At 47.0% G+C, this 17,741-nt stretch overlaps 1 protein-coding gene across 2 annotated transcripts in view; it reads right to left on the bottom strand.

Moving 5' to 3' along the window:
* Positions 1-17,741, bottom strand: part of SGCG (sarcoglycan gamma) — a 127,031-nt gene that overhangs the window by 81,461 nt on the left and 27,829 nt on the right. Inside the window, exon 1 of one of the 2 annotated variants that reach the window (XM_030307799.2) lies at positions 17,490-17,593. The exons of the other annotated variant lie outside the window; for it this stretch is intronic. The gene's annotated coding sequence lies outside the window, so the exon portion shown is untranslated. Of the gene's footprint in view, positions 1-17,489; positions 17,594-17,741 lie in introns of those variants that run through there. 2 annotated transcript variants of the gene reach the window in all.

The following is a 17,741-nucleotide window of genomic DNA, read 5'->3' as shown; positions in this document are numbered from 1 at the left end:
AAGGTAGCATTCATGCTGGCAGGAAAGTGCACCGCAACGAGGCAGAGCACGTTGTGATTTATTTATAAGCCTTGTACAAAAACATTAATGAAATGACACTTTATCTTAGAACTTAAAATTTATAATCCAAGCAAGATAAGGAATTTTGAGTTTTACTACATCTTGAATAAAAATTACCTTCATAGACCACTTTTTTAAATAACTTATGTTATCATCCAAAAATGAATTCCTGGGGGTGCCTGGGTGGCTCAGTCTGTTAAGCGTCTGACTCCGGCTCAGGTCACGATCTCGCGGTCCGTGGGTTCGAGCCCCGCGTCTGGCTCTGTGCTGAAAGCTCAGAGCCCGGGGACTGCTGTGGATTCTGTGTCTCCCTCTCTCTCTCTGCCCCTCCCCCGTTCGCACTCTGTCTCTGTCTCTCTCTCAAAAAAGTAAATAAACATTAAAAAAACTTTTTTTAATTACACCTCTGTTCCTGTTAACCTAATCCTCAAAGTATGTTGATGGTGGTATACTTAATTTTGATGGGTTTTAAGTGCTTCTCTCAAATGTGGTTATCAACATTTTAGTTTTTTATTAAAATTTTTTTAATGTTTATTTATTTTTTTTTATTTTTTTTTTAAATTTTTTTTTTCAACGTTTTTTTAATTTATTTTTGGGACAGAGAGAGACAGAGCATGAACGGGGGAGGGGCAGAGAGAGAGGGAGACACAGAATCAGAAACAGGCTCCAGGCTCCGAGCCATCAGCCCAGAGCCTGACGCGGGGCTCAAACTCACGGACCGCGAGATCGTGACCTGGCTGAAGTCGGACGCTTAACCGACTGCGCCACCCAGGCGCCCCAATGTTTATTTATTTTTAAAGGAGAGAAAGTGGGGGAGGGGCAGAGAGAGAGGGAGACAGAATCTGAAGTAGGCAGGCTCTGAGCTGTCAGCACAGAGCGCCACACGGGGCTCGAACTCAGGAACTGCAAGATCATGACCTGGGCTGAAGTCAGATGCTTAACCTACTGAGCCACCCAGGCGCCCCAGTTATCAACATTTTAATAGATAGGGAATCAAATATGAAGCATTAGAATACATTTTTGCACAAGTATCAGTTTTTATCTGCTTTGAATTAATGGTTCCCTATTTATTACTGAAAATAAAACCACATCATGGACAGGGAATTCTGTCTTCTGTATTCTTTGATTCTTGTCATGGGACATAACGTAGTGAACTGAGCATTGGGTCTCCTAAATAAATGTTGTTAAGTGGCATTCTTAATTTCAAACATCATTTATTGACACGCCTAATTTGGACAGGCTGTTGCCAGGAGTTTGAGACACAGAGATCATAAACCCCTGGAAGATGTTGAAAAGAAGCTACTATGATGTGATTTTTAAAAAGATGGGTTTGAAAAGAACTAAACAGACCCTTTAGAAACGAGAAACTCAGTTATATTTTAAAATTCAAAAAGGAGTTATATAGCTTAAAGCTATAAGACATACAAAATATATGTCTTCTCTGTATCTAACAGATCACATCCAGCCGAAAAGAAAATCGCTATAGAAGATAAATCTCAGAAAACACAACAGCGTTCGACTTTGTAAACGTAGCCTTGCTGCAGAATTAATGAACTCACCCCAGCGAGGGCCTATCCATAGGCTGTGGGCTAAGAGTCCAGAGTGTGGCAGAGAATTCAAATCCACCCTTCCAGCTAGCACTTCTCGGTAGGGCAACTGCCGGGAGCGATGCTGAGACTCTGGGCCTGCACAGCAATCCCCAGAAGGAAGGGAAGGAGGAAGCAGCAGTGACTCCAAGAATCTCCCAGCTAACCTGTTCTGGGACGAGTAACCTAGATTATTGGTGAATGGGGCGCCCTTTACTGGTGCTGCTTATTTCCAGCCGACACACATCACCACACATCCTTTGCCCCCAAAAGGAGAGGAAAACTTCAGCCCCCCTCCTTTGACACCGGGGCCGGAGCAGAGGACAGGAGCCATCTCTCATTTATGTTATATATGAACGCCCATAATGACAGGGTACATCAGGGTGGGGTATTGCTGTAATACTATAGATATAAAATACGTATCGGGCAGCTGTAGAAATGCTAGACTTGTATGCATCTAACAAACATCTATTCATCTGTATACATGTAATAAAAATGGGAGAACTTCAGGAAACAGTGAAGGAAGCCATCATCACAGTGATTTTAGCATACCTCTACGGATAGATCAAGCCCTCTAAAATGAGTGGCGCTACACGAAACCTAAACGATACAACTGAAATGTGTTCAAATGGACATGTATAGAGCCCTATCCCCGAAACTGGGAAATGCTTATTTTTCTCAAGCATACGGGTAACATTTGCAAAATCCGGTAACATGCTAGTTCAACAAGAAAGTATGAAGAAGGGCCAATGGATCGGCTTCAGACAAATTCTTTGCTCTGGTGATAATACAGTACAATCAGAACCGCATTGCACACCAACGGATAAAACAGAAACCAAAGTCTTTGAAATATGATAAGAGGACGGGGTTGAGGCTTGAGATCATGCTTACTCAGACACACACACATGATTCACACTGTGTTTTCCTGCCATAACCACAAGGCAAGGCGGGGGGAGGATGTCCAGTGGGCACCAGCTCCTCAGCCGCCTCATTTCTCCAAGGGAGAGTCACCCACGTGTTAGGGTTGGAATTCTGACCGCTTTGAGTAAGGTCCTGCCAGGCCACAGGGCAGGCTGACTGGGGGCGGACCACACGTCTAATAGCACCCGTCACGTCAACCCAAAAACTGTGGGAAGATCATTTTTGACACTCTCAAAAACTGCCTTTCATACCACGTAACACAGCTCTAATATCCAGGTGGTGTAACTTTTTAAATTTATTTATCTGACGGAGTGAGACAGCAAGGAGAGGAGGGGGCGGAGGGAGAGGGGGAGAGAGAGAGAATCCCAAGCAGACTCCGCACCATCAGCTTGGAGCCTGACATGGGGCTCGAACCCATGAGTGGTGAGATCGCGACCTGAGCCGAAACCAAGAGTCGAACACCTAACCGACTGAGCCACCCTCACCTTGTAATTTCTTACTACACATGTAGTGCTATCATGTTACATCATCTATTAAAACGATAAGGCATGGACTGAGGTGAGTGGTCAGTCGCACGATTATGTAACCGTGGCCAGGGGGAGGGGTCAACTGTGCAACTGTGTCACCGAGGCCAGTAGGAGTGATGCGCCCGTGACAGGCAATCGGTGAGTATGCGGTGGACAAATGAATGCATAGACAGTAGGACTTACAGGCGGCAAAGCATAGTTTTGTGCTTCAGTATGAAACATGAGATCATGACAAAGGGCAGACAGAGAGAGGAAAGACGATTAGAAGCGTCTAAAGCAAGCCCGCTTCAGTGATAAGTAAATGGAAGCGATAAGTAAATGGAAGGCGAGAAACAAGAGGCATCCAGGACGCGTGGGCCACTCTTCCGGGGAAGGAGGAAGATAGTGTGCTTATCGGTTGAAGCGGACTAGGTCGTGACAGCACTGAGAACCGCCGGCCCAGCTGCACCTCCATTTGCTTTCAGACTTCTCAAAGACAGCTCCTTCCCGCAGTAATTAGCTAACTTCCTGCCTCCCTGCTTGCATTATAACTCATCACTCGGAACGGGAGCCACGGTTTAGGAGAACAAGGAGCACGGGGACGAGCCCACCCTCACCGATGTGGGACAGAAAGCACGTCAGAACAAGGCACACTCACGAGCTGGTAGTAAACTGGGGGAACACGTGCCTTAAAGGCAAGGCTGATGCCCTTAAAAACCACAAGTAACCCAGCAACACTTGCGCAAGGCCACGCACGCACATCAGAGAAACTTAACTGACCGGCAATACACGCGGTAAAAAAGTTCAGCTTCACTGTGACTCCAAGGAGTTCAAATAACCACGAGCACTGGAGCCGTCTGCAAAGACTGAGAGAGATCGACAAACCGACGATAGCCAGCATCGGCAAAGTGTCTGAAAAATAACCACGGTACTCCTCTGCTGGTGAGCGGGAGGGGGAACATAATCCTTCTAGAAAGATACTTGGCACTAAGTACCAAGAGCCTCAAACACGCACAGGCATTTCAGTTCTAGGAACTTAGTCCAAAGGAACAATTAGGGATGAAAACAAAGATTTGTGTTTCAGGATATCTACGGTAGCGTTATCTAGGATGGCGAAAAACTGGGCACTAAATAAATAATGAAGACTAACGAAGTCACTGGACTCTCACACTATGACAGAATTAACGACTTGAAATGAAAAAAGAAAACAAAAAAAACATCCCAGGAAAATGCTAATGACCGTGTGTTAAGTGAAAAAGATAGAATTTTGAAATACATATTAAAATGTATACCCACAGAAAAAAAGATGACGAAATTTAAAAATTGTTAAGATGATTTCCTCAGACTCTTTTTTTTTTCATTTAAAATTGCATTCCCTAGGGGCACCTGGATGGCTCAGTTGGTTAAGCAATCCACTTTGGCTCAGGTCATGGTCTCACAGTTGGTGAGTTTGAGTCCCACGTCGGGCTCTGTGCTGACAGCTTGGAGCCTGCTTGGGATTCTGTGTCCCCCTCCCTCTCTGCTACTCCCCTGCTAGAGCTCTGTATCTGTCGCTCTCAAAAATAAACATGTAAATAAAATTTTTAAATGCCTCCCCCAAATGTTGCCAGATTTATAGAATTTATACAAATCTATCTTTTGAGATACGTGTGTGTGTGTATACATATATATTCCTTTGATAATACTGAAGTTAGTAATTAATTTACCATACCCATCCCAACTTTATCACTAGTTAGGATGACCAATTTCAAGAATAGATCTGCTTTACCTTTTCATCAAATTGCTCAGCATTGTAAACCTAAATAGAGCAAAGTACACGGATCGTAATTATCAATTTCACCCAAAGTTACAATCACATGCCCAATATTCTAAATACATACACAAGTCCACACTCAGACAGATTAAAAGGTCATCAAATTATCCTCTCGTCCTTACACCACGATCGACTCTTAAAATAAAACGGCAAACGTTGCCATTTAAAAAAAGCTCTTTACAAAATACACCAAACCAAGAGGATTAAGTGCCCTGTAAGTAGCTAAGAAAGCTAAATGGGAAGAAACCTTTATTTAAATGAACGAGTGACTACAAGGAAAGAGAAAACATCAAACCCACTGTCATACAAATGTTAGCTAAAAAACCCTGTTTTTTTAAATGTTTATTTATTTTTGTGAGAGAGACAGAGAGAGAGAGAGGGAGGGAGGGAGGGAGGGAGGGAGACAGGGCATGAGCAGGGGAGGGGCAGAGAGGGCGAAGAGACACAGAATCCTAAGTGGTCTCCAGGCGCCGAGCCATCAGCACGGAGCCCCACACGGGTCTCAAACTCACCGCAACATCATGACCTGAGCCAAAATTGGATGCTTAACCCACTGAGCCACCGAGGCACCCCAAGAAACTGTGGCTTTAAATGTCATGTTTTGTTTCATGGTTCAGATAGAGGCTTATTTTCAAAGCGTTAGGTTTATAAAGGTGGGCAATTCAAATGTACTTTTCTTAGCATTTTGTCCTTGTTTTGATTAAATGAACTCCGAAATCTGAGGCTTTTAGGTGTCATTATACAGTATCTAAGGAGTAACAGTAACATCCAGAAACTGAAGCTGGCAGAGTAATTAAGAACAGCACTCGCGTCAGTTACAAGTGCGCCCGTGAAAGTGTCATCACAAAGGCTGCCACATTTGGACACCTCGCTTTTTTTTGTTTAATTTTTAAAAAAGTCTTATTTATTTTTTAGAGAGGGAGAGAGAGGCAGAGTGTGAGCAGGGGAGCGGCAGAGACACAGAATCGGAAGCAGGCTCCAGGCTCCGAGCTGTCAGCACAGAGCCCGACGCGGGGCTCAAACTCACGGATGTTAAGATCATTCCCTGAGCCGAAGTCAGACGCTCGACCGACTGAGCCCCCCGGGCGCCCCTGGAGAACTAGCTTCTTAACCAGAACCAGGTGTTACTTGGTACCAACTAGGGTCCGCTTCTTCGCGGGGCTCATACCTACCGTTAACCTGTGACTTTGTGCGCGCACAGCGAATGCAGAGGGCCAGTAGTGGTTGGCTGCGGTGAGAGCCAAGTTAGTTAACAAAATGTATGCTGAGGCGCTGCGAGAAGCCCTAAGGCAACTCCGCGTCGCCCTGGGGAAGGTCGGTCAGTGGCCTCCCTTGCCCCTGGGACGAAGCTCCACTCTGGGGCTGTGTCCCGCCTCTCCAGCCCCATCCCGTCCCATCCCATCCCACTGTGCCCTTCTCAGCGCTGACTTCTTCCGATCCCTCAAACAGAACCAGCTTTTCCTAGCTTGTAGCCTTCACGTGTTGGTCCTTCTGCCCGAATCACGTGGTCTGTGCCACGTGGCTGCCACCTCGGCCGGGACTTAGATGGACTTCCACCAGCACCCCTTCCGTGTACCTTCCGCCCCGTCGTCATTTACAACCGAGGCCTGCTTATTTCCCTCATTTTCCAGGACGGATAATGCTGCCTTCATTTGTTTACTTTTTCTGGCCTGTTCCTCTTTAGACTCTTATCTCCACGAGGGCAGGAAGAATGTCTTGTTCACTGTCACATACACAGTACCGAGAGTAGGACCTGCCAACAGAGTAGGGGCTCAATTATATGTACTGGTTACAGGCAGGCAGGCCAAAGAAGACACATTCGTATCCAAATGTGCTTGTGGACAGGGCGCCTGGGTGGCTCAGTCGGTTAAGCGTCCGACTTCGCGTCAGGTCATGATCTCACAGTTTGTGGGTTCGAGCCCCGTGTCGGGCTCTGTAGCCCCGTGTCGGGCTCTGTGCTGACCGCTCAGAGCGGGGAGCCTGCTTCGGATTCTGGGTCTCCCTCTCCCTCGGCCCTCCCCTGCTTGCTCGCACGTGTGGGCTCTCTCTCAGAAACAAACGTGAAAAGATTAAATGTACTTGTGGAACAGATTTCCATGTCTACGAAACGGCATTACGAGTGAAAATGCAAGTCATTCCATCTCTACCCAAGGATCATATTATCTCTCCTACCCATTCTTTAACTGAGAGCCTACCAACTTCAATAGAAACTCCAGGAATAGCTCGGAAAAGAATGGGAACACACCAAACAAAAGGGGAAAATGATTGATTTACACATCATTGTTTATTGTTTGCCAGACCCTTTTATTGGCATAATGATACGATTGATGCGTATGTCATAATTCATAGGCTGACACTTCCCTCATTCCACATCTCGGCGATCCTGCGCACAACTCCATTTTCTAGCATGAATGGGAATCGTAAGCTCTCTTTGTGTCCGAACAGCACATTTTAAGGGTCAAGATCATATAAAGTTCTACCCTGATAAGATAAAGGAGTCGGATTTTGGAGGAAGATTAGCAGCAGAAAAGCACTGTTCCTGCTTTCGCTTTTCAACCGTCTTATCTTAGGTATTTCCCTGTTGCTTTCACATAAAACCAGCCTGATTTCTAAAGACACCCTTACTCACTTAGCTCTATGATGAAAACTTCGTGATGCCGTGATGGATTCTGTCAACCGATCAAGTCAAAAGGCCCCACAGACTGCTTCGTCCGAAGACACGTCCTGAATTTTGGTGGAATACGTTTGAAGAGCTTTTCGGCAGGGCTTTGTGGCTTTGCCACCTGGCCCTGTCCATGAGACAAGGCCCACGGAGCCACATTTCTTTCTGATCCCTGCACCTGCTTCCTTGAGAATGTGGTCCCCCTTGCTGTTTTATCTTCTTTTCCTTCTTCGGACTGTCATTCCTTTCTCAAATTCTACTCCAACCTGTGATCCTACTCAAGCTCTGGGCAAATGGTCCGCAAGATTTACTTGGAGACTCACAGTTTCTTACAGTGAAGCCGAAAGTGGAGGCGGAAGGCATATGATGTTATTCGGTCTTGGCTTATCGCCTTGTGTTTAAAATATCCGTTTCTCTGATTTCGATGGTCCAAAATGACCAAGGCTATTTATTTCCTGATTTAATATGTGGTCTTTTAGGAAACTGTATATGGTTACCATTTTCCCCCATGTGTTTGTTGTTGGTTTTGTGCTTTGTCAAATTACTCAGAAACTATCTGCAAATATGTGGAATATTTCATTGCATAGTGTTTCCTGAATGCTTTATCAACAAAAAAAGGATCACCAAACATAGAGTTTAATTATGCAGTCTTTCAAGAATTTCTTTTAACACACGAAGCCTTCACTGGGCTGTTTACTGGCATTATAACTTACAAATGCTTTCCTACTATCAGGAGTAATGTAATTGTTTTCTTCGAAGTGCCCAAATGCTTACAGTTGGGATTCCCAGAGTTCTGAGGGTGCATCTAACTCCTGACCTGCTGGTGTCTTTCTCCCACCAGGTGGAATAGAAGACTCATGGGTGCCTTACATGTATTTCACATCATGAGAACTGTAAGTTTCATAAAGGTTATTATGCCTCTGATCACTCTCATTACTCCAAACAAAGCCCTTTTATTACCATCGGGCACCAAACATTCACGACCAACCCAGTTAACCTTATAACATATGCTCTGATATATGCCCAAGTATATTCGTAAGTCTTACATATTTGGAGGCCAGTATTTCCCCGAAATTTGCTACCCTAGCTCCAAAGGGAAAGGGCACTGTTGCTAAAACAATGTTTAGCAGAGTGTTAGACTTGCTATTATTGCATACTAAGTACAACGTTCGTGGTCTTTTGACTTTGAAGCTAGATCATACTAGAATTTCAAAGAATACGTATTTATAGAATATGATGGTGCTACATCTTGACAAAGCTCTGGAAACTATTATTACAGATACAACTCACACCAGATCAGAAAAGCTCTACAATACCATTGATATAATCAATCAAAACCCAAATGCCAATATACTAAATTATATAAATGACTCACATTTTTCCATATTTTAAATAGACTGATTATGTTAAAAATGTTCATGATCAATTCCTCTCAGCATATCAAAAAATTAAATATTTATTTTTGTTTTTGTCCCTTTAAAGTGTTTTGATAACGGGGGCACCTGAGTGGCTCAGTCCATTGAGCATCTGACTCCTGATTTCAGCTCAGACCGTGATCTCACGGTTCATGGCTTCGGGCCCTGTGTCAGGCTCTGTGCTGACACCACAGAGCCTGCTTGGGATTCTCTCTCTCTCTCTCTCTCTCTCTCTTTCTGCCCCTTCCTCAGTCGTGTGTGCATATGCACGTGCTCTCTCTTAAGATAAACTTTAAACAGTTTAAAAAATAAAACGCTTTGATAACAGAATATGATTTAATCAAAGTAATCACCAAAATAATAATGACCTCTATTTGTCTATACTGAGAGCAAAGGGATAATTAGTTAGTTGAAGTTAGCCACTACTTAAGGTGGAGTTATGCTGGCCTTTCTGTTGATAGCTTTAACTTATTCCCCTGCTTATGAACCCAAGCAACGTTAATTTCTCTCTCCTGCCTCCAGTTTCCTATCTTACGCAACATCCAAAAAATATTGCATCCACGTTCCCATATCGTTTGCCCCATACCCACAAGGGCAGGACTTTTTTTCTTCTGTTACGCTCTTGGCCAGTCTCGCTCCCTAGAACACTGCCAATATTTGATGAACAAATGGATGAAAATAACGCAGAGATCAATTCTCCATTAAATGCTCTTTATAAACTGCTGTTCTACTGGATTATATGACCAAAGAGTCCTACTTACAGAAGTAAAACAGTCACGAAAGAAATCATTTTCTAAAATCCACACAAAGGTCAAATAATCATAAAGGCAGCAAACCTGAGAACTACTGCATAGATACTGTGGTGTCGGGTAGACCTTCTTCCCTCGTCACCGAGTCACCGAGGAGCTCATTCTCTCGGCCGCCAGGAATACTCCCTGCTCACAGTGTGCACCTGAGGTCCTGGAACTGTCGTTGGCCAAAGAGGGCTACCCACCCCCCCACCCCCACCCCATCCAAAGCGACGCCCCTCCCAGGGCAGCTAATGACAGGTCGCTCTGGTGGCACAAGGGCCTGGCCCTGGTTGTCTTCATTCATGTCTTCTCTGAAGGGTCAGTCTGGCTGCAGAGAGCACCCCCCACCTCTCCTCTCTGCCCAGCCAGTCCGGTGGGATCACGGAGCCCTCTGTCTCCAGCTTCTTCCTCCGCCCATTCCTGCTTCCTCCACTCCCACAGAGCTGTTCCTCCTAGCAACCCTTCCTAATGAACGTCCTCCATGCAAATCTCAGTCTCCTGTCGTTTGTTTGTTTCCTGGGGAAACGGGTGGCCTGGAGAAAGCAATGGATGACACCTAGTGAAAGGCAAGGGCCGGAACTTCCATGCTAGTTGTCGATGAGGACAGACACAGACGGGCAGCCAGCAAGGGAGTTCTCTCCATTTGTGCAAGAAGACGCATCAAGGATGGATGATCAGGGGGCTGAGGGCCCCTGGCCCCCACAAAGATCACAACTCTTTGCTCGGTTTCCAGACGCGGAAGCCCTCGACTGAAGAGAGGCCAGGTCCCCAGAAGGAAACACCTGTGACACTGGAGCAAGCGCACAGTGCGAGGACTCATCCAGCCCTGCTCCAGCAGAACCAGAGGCCGCGTGACTGGGCTGTGGTACCATGAGGAAAGGGCAGCCCTGTGGAAGAATCACAGTATAGTCCTCTAGCATTCTGGAGTAAGGTGGTGCCGTCTGCGGTAGGGAATTCCATGCCATTTGTAAAACATTTCCCTAAGCGCTCCCGGGCTTTTGTGGACACAGGGCACCCGACCGTGAGACATCTATCTGGCCACGTGGCCAGAATCTCCCATCACAACTTGAGTTTCGTTAGCCCTCCACCGAGGCATGAGGTCAGAGGCCAGCAGTAATCTCCTGGACGTTAGAAGTGGCATACCAGGCACCGGGACAGGCAGAGGGCACAAGAGGCTGCGTGCACAGGTGACTCATGGTTCCGTCACCCACCACCTCTGCCTCATCTCAGTCGTCTGGCCACAGAGGGGTGCCCCTTACGACCAGCCTGTAGAGGAAGAAAATGGCCAAACCTGGCTTCGGGGTGGGTTGGCTCAGTATGTTGGTGCAAGCCACAAACGTCTTGCTGTGGACCATGGCCCCGTCAAGGTGCTGAGAGGAAATCTTCCCAAAGCACAAAGCTTCAGGCAGTTCATCTGCACATCCACCTTTGGCGGAAGCAGAGACAAGCTGAGGTTGGAATACAGACAGTCTCACTGACAGGGGTGAGTGGCTTGGCTGTTTCATCAGGACCTGGAAGGGGGACGACAACGAGATGAGGGAAAGAGCCTGAGGGTGGACCTGTGGGGGCACAAGGGCAAAGACCTTCGCTTCACACACTAACATCCTCCCGAGTGTCCGCTGTGGAGGAGGCACCAAACGGCCAGAATGACTCAGCCAGTTGACAGCAGCCAGCTCATCGTCACCCACCCCGTGCTCCCACAGCGGGTTCATTAACACAGTGGCCACAGTAGCTGTGATGGAGGCCACGTGTGGGCCCAACGAGGGTGCCCTCTCGTCAAGGCTGATCTAGCTACTGCCGCTACTGAATGTCTAAACTGCCAACAACAGACACCCACGCTGAGGCTGGACACAGCCCAACACGTCCAAGCAGCCACTCGATGGCAAGACAATTGTATCACTCTGACTGGGACACACGGGACGGGTATGGGCTTTTCTCTTTCGCCTGCGTGGCCTTGGCCACCATGACTCTCTGAGGACCTACAGATGTTGGATCCACTGGTGTGGGACGCCCTGTGACACTGCAGTGAATCGAATGATCCACTTCATAACAAAGGGCACCGTGGCACTTGACTATGGGCCTACTGTTCTCAACACCCATGGCATGTCCCAGAGCTGCCGGCTTGAGAACGGGATGGGACAGCCTTTTGAGGTTGCTGTTGAGGCCCCAGTGTGGAGATTCCTTGTGAGGGTGGGTGATGCCTCAGGATGCAGTCCGTACCGGCCATTTGAACCACCACGTGGCACCGTATCCCGCCCTCAATGGGTAGAACGCACGGCCTGGGAACCAAGGGTGAGAGTGGGAGTGGTCATTCCTACCATCACTTTCAATGACCTGGATGGGAAATCCGGGCCTCCCATCCCCACGACTATGGGCTCTGTGCATCTAGAAGTCTGTTCCCCGGTGGGAAATGCTTCCACCAGGGAGTGCGGCGTGAGTGCCATTAATGTGCATGCTACCATCCATTCGCTTGAGCCCCTCGCACCGAGACAGCAGTTAGAAGGAAAGGATGTGCCATTCCTGGCTGGGAAGAATGTCTGTCACCCAGAAGGCCTGGAAGGGCATTTCTCGGTGTCCTCTGGCCGTGCGGATGGCAAAGGGACACGTGTTCACACAAAGGCTGATCCATAAGGGCACGGTGACCAACGGCTCAGACCCCTCAGAGGTGAACGTCAGGGTCATCACCCGGGTTGGCTACCTAGACCAGCAAAGGTATGAGGTGGGAATGAACGGGCGGCTGGGGGTGGTGGGTGGGAGGGAGACACGATGAGTGTCGGTTGCCTTCTGGAGACTGACGGCAGCCACGGAGCCTGTAGTTCATCCCGCTGATGTTCCTTCAGTGGCTTCCTCGGGGAAACAGACTGACTAGAGCCCTGTGGGGGGCAGGGGGCGATCTCCAAATTAGGTACGTGGAGTAATCCGCACGACGCGAGGGGTGAACAGCAGTGGCGTATTACCCTGGTCAGTCTTCAGAACCCAGGCCTCACTCTTCCAGTTGCCACGAGTGACACCTGAGGGTGAGAATGGCTTCGATCGCACTGCGCCGCCCCACCTACCGTATGTGCCACGTCCACTGTTTGATCACAGCAGGGGGGCAAAAGCCCAGGCCCCTCCCTCAATCTGAGGACAACTCGGAGGGCCATCCCGGCTCCGATGCGTCTACGTCGCTATTCAACCCTCCTGCCCAACTGGGCTGCCTTCGGTCGCGTGCAGGTGTTTTCCCTCCAATAAACCGGCAGGCAAATCTCCAGCTCAGGGTGGTTCCTGGGGACACTGGTCTGAACAACGGCTGTTGGAAACATCGGGATTTTAACAAGCGATCGATCAGTCAGACACATCGATGGATTTCTCAGTAGCACACGGCTCCACCTTGTCTATCTCAGGTCGGATTCTCCGGAACCTGAGGTGAGGACGCTCGTACAAATGATTCATGAAGGGAATGTTCTCTAAGAGGCATAAATGTCGGGCGATGAGAACAGCTGGTCGGGGCAGGAGAAGCCAGACGCAAAGATGTGTCTAGTGACACCTGGGTACCTAGAGAACTGGGCTAACCGTCACTGGTGGTTCAGTGGCCAGTTCGTGTACCTGCCCGGTGAGGGGGACCTGAGCCCGCCCTAGCACCATTCATCCCGTATAGACATGACCCTGACGTTTGACATTATTTACAAAGGAATACAGAGTTTAGAATGTTCCTCGAGTGACACAGGGAGACTGCATTTAACCAGGGAATAAAGAAGCCTGTCATCTATGTCATTAAGTCCTTGGAGTTTCCTAACCGAACTGAAATTTTCAGGCAAAGCAACTGTATAACCCCTGCCCCTCAAAACCTCAATTTGCCTAGTCCCTAAAAATAGCACTGAACTAAATGCTAACTCTGAGAAATACCCAAAGTTAAGGACCAATTTTAAGAAAAGAAAAGTTATTTAAATGTATCAACCAAGCCGAGCTTCTTTTTGGTTACAAGTCTCCATGTGAAAGATTTAGGGCAAAAAGAAATTCTTGAGGTAGGCATAATTAAGGTTCTTATCAAATGTAGTGTATATGCAATTTTCTGATTGCTTTGACAGTTCATTAACAAGTTTCAGGAACTTCAAGGTCACGATTCACTTCTATCTTTATAGACACCCTTTCTTCAGGATTGAAATGTGAGGCTTTAAAGCGATTTTCAACTGTTGCAAAGAATACACATTCAAATGCATTCCGGTAGGGGGACAGCATACCTCTATGTTTCACCAAGATTAACATTCTAGAATGTTTCATATAAAATTTTCATTAAGATCTAAAATGTTTTATGAAGGGAAAACGTTCATAGGAAACCCAGTCAGTTAAGTTTGGTTTTTTGTGTTTGTTTTTGTTTTTCCTGAAGGCAATAGGGATTTCCAGTAAGTCAGTGAGAATACCAGAGAGGGTTTTCTGTTTGTGTTCTGGAATGTGCATTTCCTCCTCCGCAGCCCACACTGCGTGTGGAGAGCATTCCTTAGTCTAGCACCTTCTATACGGGGCTCACGGTGCCTTCCTAGGGGATCCAGGAAGCAGGTTAGAAATCCTGATCACTCACCGTTCTGAGGCTCCTCCCTGACCTCCTGGTCACTGAGACTAAGAGTTTCTGTGTTTCCTCATTATTGACAGTGACTGTGGAGACAAGGAGGGGTGGGGTCAGGAGGGGGGAGGAGTGCGACTACTGTTCACGAGGAAGTCAGACACCGTCTAAATGTTTTGTATCAACTGCATTTGGCACTCATTATAACCTCAGGAGGTAGATACTGCGATCGTATTCCTATTTTCACAAATGAGGAAACTGAGGCTGAGGGTAGTTAAGCAAGCCGCACAAACAAGGCCCCGCGGCGGGAGAGTGGCCCTCTGACTTCACAGCCTGAACTTGTAATGACTGCCTCTTCATGCATAGTGTGCTTTTCAGGGGTGTTCTACACATAAGACTAACTGAGAACGTTCAGAAGAGAACTGAAATAGTCACGAAGGTGAGGCAAGCTTTCACGGCATCCATCTCAACAGCAATGACCTCTTCCTGCTGGCTCTCCCTTCGTTCCCCAGTCCTCAGCCTTGGACTTTCTAGAACTCCTCTCCTCTCCCTCCCCCTTGCCCCCAACCCATCCTGCACGGCAACCAGAGGGAGCATCCCAAAGAATAATCCGGTCTCTGTGGCTTTTCTGTGGCAGATGCTTAAATGGCGCCCCACTGCTTCTGGAGGAAGCATGGACCCCTTTGGGGGCCAGCGAACCCTCCTGCAACCCCAGCTCGGTTTTCATCGGCGGAAGGCTGCGCACCAGTCAGACCCACGCCCAGCACTCTTCAATATTTCGAGGGGTTCTGAGAGAAGTCTTGAGACTTCTGCAGATCTACAAATTGCTAAGAATACTCCTGTTGCCAGTTTTTCATACGTTTCTCTAGGGCAAAATCACATATAAAATTGAGTGAAGTTGTGCCCTGAAAATGGCAAGTCCCGTGGGCGAGGAATTCGACAACACTCGTGGGGCCGTCATGGAAATATCTGGCCTCGTAGTGGGTCCGGAAGCACACAGAGCTAGGCAGATGCTGTTGAGGCTGAGAAGAAGAGGAGGAGGGAAGGCTGGAGGGGTAGAGGCAGGTTCTGAGGAGTAGGAAAGTAGCAGAATCCTGCTCTGACTGGAGTTTTTCCCCCTCCCACTAGGAACCCCTGGGTGGGGGCGTTGCTTAGCAGGCGGGCTGGGCTCATTTGAGAAGAAACAAGGGTCTACGAGAAGCCAAGTAAAAGGGGGAGCAAAGGGGGAACCAGAGGTCCTACAAAATACACCAGGTTCAACAGTAGGGCCGCTCATCATTTACAGTTATTACTGGATTTTCATACTCGATAGCAATACGACTAGAAGGTGAGTATTTTGAAGGACAACATGGAACCATTTTATTTTCAGCATTTTAATTGTGTAGGGGAGGAAATATTTTTCCTTCCACCCTTGAAGGTCTTCCAGGTGGTGTAAGAATAAAGGGGGAAAAAAACAAATCAAACAAAACCAAGCCAAAGGCTCACCACATGCATGTGGAGGCCCAGTAACGAAGTTGAGGCTTGAGGACAAGATGGGGGTGGGTGGCTTTTATACCTTTTGAAGAAAGTGGCCATAAGTCGGTGAGGAATTGACAAAGAAAACTTGGCTTTGGGAGCTCCCGTTTGTAAAGGATTTTTTTTTTTTACATTTATTTATTTTTGAGACAGAGGGAGAGAGAGAGCATGAGTGGAGGAGAGCACGAGAAAGGGGGAGACACAGGATCCCAAGCGGGCTCCAGGCTGTCAGCACAGAGCCCAGTGCGGGGCTCGAACTCACGGGCCACGGGACCATGACCTGAGCCAAAGTTGGACGCCTTAACGGACTGAGCCACCCAGGCACCCCCCGTTCGTGAGGAATTCTAAGCAGAGTTTTGGCTGGGGGCGTAAATCAGTAAAAAGTAACAAGAGTTGCTTGTATAGGCTTCTTGGCTCTAACTTCTCCACCTCAGGTGATGAGGATGTCTCTTTATCTCCTGCTACAGGGAGGGCGCCTTTCACAGGGGAGGCTGGAGACAGGTGCGGGAGGTGGGGCTCAGGGTGTTCTGCTGGCTGTCTCTTAACCGGCCTTTACATTGTGGGGTGGCCTGCCCTTGGCACCTGCCAGCGCGAGCTTACAGCCTCTTTTGGAAACCTGGATTTTTCAGTCTCAGGAATGGGACATTTCCATATGCAGAAGTACTTTACTTTTCATTTGGCTTTGAAAGAAAATCTCAGGTCTAAGTTCTAGAACCTATAAAACTAACACCAACTTGAACCATTCGTCTTGAAACTCTGAGTGTGCCTCTTTGCACCTATTTCAGCAAAATGTTTCCGAGAAAATAAGTAAAAAGTAAACACAGGACGTTTCGTGCTAGTGAGTTACTCCATCCTGCTGGCCAGTCTTCCTGCCAGCAGAGTCCTATTTTCCCTCCTCTTTCTCTGCGCCTTCCTTTCAACTTGCTTTCCAATCTGTCCTGTATCAACTCAGGAAACAGAGAAAGAGCTGACGAGTTTAGGAGGCCCGAGTGTTGGCACATGGTTCACCTTTTACTTTATTTATATTTACTTTTTGACAAGTGTTTTGAACAACGCGTTGTTTTCCAGGTTTTAGGAGAGAACTATTCTTTCCTGTTTTTGCTCCAAGAATATTTGGGAAGCCGAAGTTGGTATTCTTCTCTTGTTTTGCTTATTCCCCAGATTTATCTCACGACTTGAAATTTTGCTCTCATTAACTTTACTCTATTTTTTAACATCTGTAACAGCGCTATGGACAAAAGGTAAAGCAAACGTAGTTCTACCACAAAAGCTGAAGGGCAGAATTAGAATCAGGCAATCTTAAAGATTATATTTTATCTAGATTAACTACGGTATACAATTTAATGTCCGATAAATACAGAAATGCTACCATGGAGTTCTACAGATTAAAAACATTAGAAACACAAATCGTGTGAAAAATACGTAGCGTGTTAGCAGTCAGAGTAACTTAAGAGTTGAAATGAGAAACGATACTAAATGTTATTGATACTTAACATATAATCATTTCCAGAGAAAGCTATTCAACACTTTAAAAGGAACTTATTAACTATTATGTCACCTATGAAGAAAAACAGTGGAGAAATCTTGTACCTACTCGGTTCTTAAGTTGTACATTGTAGCGATGTTTTAAAAAAATCCAAGCTGAAGGATACAAAATCCAAGGTAAAACTTGGGCCTTACCTTAGACGTCGCAGAAAGCACGGGGCGGGGGCAGTACCAGCTCCAGAGTTAGGCGGGGACTCAATGTTTCGAACTTTCCCCTTCCCTGCAGAATGAGTGAAGGGTTGAGGTTTCACCCACTGTGCCGGGAAGGCTCTCACGTGTTTTGGCCGTGTGTCATGTTTCATTCCCTCGTATTAGCAACAGGCGTGTCTAATTTTACTCAGTGACATAAACAGCTCATACCACACTTAAAATTGTTTGGGCACCAAT

Source organism: Lynx canadensis, chromosome A1 (genome assembly GCF_007474595.2).
Source record: "Lynx canadensis isolate LIC74 chromosome A1, mLynCan4.pri.v2, whole genome shotgun sequence".
NCBI classification, from domain to species: domain Eukaryota; kingdom Metazoa; phylum Chordata; class Mammalia; order Carnivora; family Felidae; genus Lynx; species Lynx canadensis.
This window is presented reverse-complemented; position numbering and strand designations above follow the sequence as displayed.